Source organism: Gossypium arboreum, chromosome 13 (assembly GCF_025698485.1).
Source record: "Gossypium arboreum isolate Shixiya-1 chromosome 13, ASM2569848v2, whole genome shotgun sequence".
NCBI classification, from domain to species: Eukaryota; Viridiplantae; Streptophyta; class Magnoliopsida; order Malvales; family Malvaceae; genus Gossypium; species Gossypium arboreum.
This window is the reverse complement of record NC_069082.1, coordinates 47,433,953-47,437,669: the sequence shown is the minus strand read 5'-3', so window position 1 is coordinate 47,437,669 and position 3,717 is coordinate 47,433,953. Positions and strand designations below refer to the sequence as shown.

Genomic DNA, 3,717 nt, shown 5'->3' with positions numbered 1-3,717 from the left:
TACACGAGTTAGCTAAATCAAGCTCTCGGGATCTCAAAAACATAAAGATTATAAGAAAAGGACTTAGTTAACATACCAATACAAGGATCGAAACTTCAAACTCTTGTGAGCTCTTCTTCATTGGTGCTTTTGGTGGAGGGATAAAGATGAAACAATGTTTTTTCTCTCCTTCCAATGAGCCAATATTTGCTTCCATTTTACTTAGCATGCAAAAACCATTAAAGACAACATACAAGGCTATTAATGTAATTTATGGATATTTTTATTTAACCAATTTGTTCGAAAAATACAAGTGTACATAGATAAAAATACTACACTAGGGCACCAGATCAAACAAAGTATTGGTACTCAAGGTCAATTATATGTACATGGACCTATGATTATTGGTACTCGTGCTCGAGAATTAGTACAAACCTTGGAGTATCAAGACTTCAAAAATCGAAGCTTACTATTTCAAAATTTGGTACCAAGTATCAATGCCTACAACCTTGGTGTCAGTACCTAGGTCACAATTGACTTATTTGGGCTTCCAAATGTCTTTTTAAAGCCATTTATATCTTACATATGTTCAAAATTACAAATGTATGATCGAATTGTTATTATATGCTCAAACATTACTATTTTTATGATTAATGAATAAATGATTGATTGAGTGGGTCAATGAGGTGACCAATAATATTTTGGATTTGACTAGTCTCCTAGGTCAGTTTTGGTGGTATTGTAACACCCCTAATCCGAATCTGATTGCCAGATTAAGGCTAAGAGGTATTACCGAACTAAACATTTAATTATCTCATTCACATTGTAAATAAACATAAACAGAGATCGAGCTGAAATACATATTGATATTTAAGTTATACGCTATTTTCGTATGGCCAAAATATTTACAATTTCAAAACATCGTTATCATCAGCCTAACCTATACATGCCATATTGAGTCCAAAATATAACTGTACCCAAAAAGATCGATAGTGTGATGAACTACTGACGATCCTCGAGTCGGTGGCCAAAATCAACAATCTATAAAACAGAGAAATAAAGAACAGAGTAAGCTTTCAAAGCTTAGTAAGTTTTAAGCATCACAAACAATTAAAGACTTATCAAAAATTGAAACATTCATTTAAACAGACTTATTCTCAATTCAAATTGCTTCATAGCCGAATGCACATACATATACATAGATTTCTCAGCACATATTTTTCTTCTACTTAAAGTTCATACGATGCATTTAAATCAAATAATCTCATATATTAACAGTATTTGACCGAATAGGTCATTGTTTTACTATTAGATATAACAATCATTCTCTAATACTAATAATTCACAAAATCATTGGTGAGCGTACATGAGTACATAAAGTAATTTTAACATATAATTCATATACAAATATACCATGACCGATTAAATCATTCTCATATTCATAAATATAACCATCAATCATATATATATATATATATATATATATATTCTTCTTTGATGCTGATGATTCACTTAGAAATCAATTCACCTAGGAGTAAGTAATACGTACCTGAACATCTTAAATGTATAATACTTACTCGACGAAGGTTTACTGCGAACATTCAATATCGTAATCTTACTTAACTTACTGGCATTAAGCCTGACAGGTCTTAGAACTTGAAACCAATTACCAGCACAAGCCTGCAGGAATTTAAACCCAGTATAATACCAGCTCAAAGCCTGCAGGACTTTAGCCCGGACATATTACCAGCACGTAGCCTGCGGACCTTAAGTCCGGTTATAATTCCAGCACATAGCCTGCGGACCCTAAGTCCGGATATAATTCCAGCACATAGCCTGCGGACCCTAAGTCCGGATAAATATCACTGAATGTCATGCATACTTATTCTCAAGAAAATTCAATTCACATAACATCTCATAATCATAGTTCATTTATTCCATTCGAATAATAGCATAACATGGGCACCATTCATATAACTTTTAGCTCAATAACTTACATAAGAATATATGTCCATTTTACTTTCCAAGCTTAACTTCTAATGTCTATTCAGTTTTAAGCCTTAAACATAAATTATTTGTCACTCAATTATATTCAAATAAAATCAATAGATCGCAGTACAGTTATCATACACATATCAAGACAGTATCAATTACGTACTAAATGTGACTATTCAAAACTTACCTCGGATATACTTGAACGGTTGCGGAAAGGCTAATCAATTACTTTCTCTTTTCCCCTATCCAACTTCGACCCTCTTTGCTCTTGAGCTTAATATAAAACAAATAAATTTATTTAATTGCTTAACCAATATCTTACTATTTAATCACTTATCAAATAGGCAATTTAATTTAACACATGTATATCATATAGTTAAGGTACAAATGACCTTAATAACTAGTTATTTAAACACTATATATATATATATATATATATATATATATATATATATATATATATATTCCCTACTCATGCACAACCGAACACATTACTAGGCTACAATCAACAATTGTATTTATTCCCAAATAATAGACTAAAACCATCAGGGAACATTTTACTAACTCATTACCTTGCATATCCGAATTTCATTAATTAATATACATACAACTCCAAATATTATATCATGGAACAAGTGCCGAATTACAAAGTGTAATAAAATCAAAACATAACTCTTATCATATTTCCATATACATCATTTCATTTCATATAAATAACATATACCATCATGTCATTTATTCATTTATCTGCAGCAATTACATAACACAGATACATATACGTATAATATCCTACTTATTATAAATTGAATATATCATCAGATTAACCAATTCTGCTACTTCAATATTTGACCAATACTTTCAATTAATATACCATTTGAAGACCGACACAAAAGTCAGATGCATTAATCAAAATGTCATAGCCCAACTAAGTCTACAATTATTCAATACTACAATTATAGCATTATCATATAAATAAACCCATAATGACCTAATATACATTCTTGTGGAACCACAATTAAGGCACAAACTAATCATTCCAATGTAAGATACAATCACATAATTGTCATTACATCCATTTCATAATAATTAGTACCCACTCGAATATATATATTTTTGCATTTTAGCAAAAACACATTCCCAACTAAAGCATTACTCAAACCGATTCATTTACCCAAGTATCTTACACACTTAACATTAAACAAAATTTTCAAATTGAGCTAATTACATGACCGATTATACCTCATAACTATCATCGTTATCAAACCATTTCCAAAACGTATAACACTTTCAAAGACACCCAATCAACCCATAACCGAATGCATCATTTCAAACCAATAACAAAAATTAATTCATGGGCTATGAAAGGAGCTTAGCAATTAACTCAAATTCACATAAATTATCAAGAAATAAAAACAAACATACCTCCAATTAGAAACACCAAGGCCGAATATCCAAGAACCTTTTGTTTTACTTGTTCTTTAAATTTCAGCAAAATGAAAGAAGAATGGATGAAAACTTTGTTTTTCTCACCTATTTTCTTTTATTAATTATATAATTCCTCTTATAATATCATTAAATATTATAATACTAACATGGAATCATATAATATTCATTAGGTTATTATTTTATAATACAAAATACATATTTTACTTATCAACATTCATCATTGCCATCCACTAATTTAATAGTGGTCCATTTGACATGCAAGTCCTCCTTGTAATATACCATGCATTATTCGGCCCT

General features: G+C 30.2%; 1 long non-coding RNA gene across 1 annotated transcript; it reads right to left on the bottom strand.

Annotated features, from left to right (window-relative positions):
• Positions 1–902: 902 nt before the first annotated feature.
• On the bottom strand, positions 903–3,506 carry LOC128286677 (uncharacterized). The gene is made up of 3 exons (XR_008277299.1): positions 3,397–3,506; positions 2,162–2,247; positions 903–1,020 (listed from the first exon to the last, which is right to left on the bottom strand). It is a non-coding gene; the product is annotated as an uncharacterized LOC128286677 (long non-coding RNA).
• Positions 3,507–3,717: the final 211 nt, after the last annotated feature.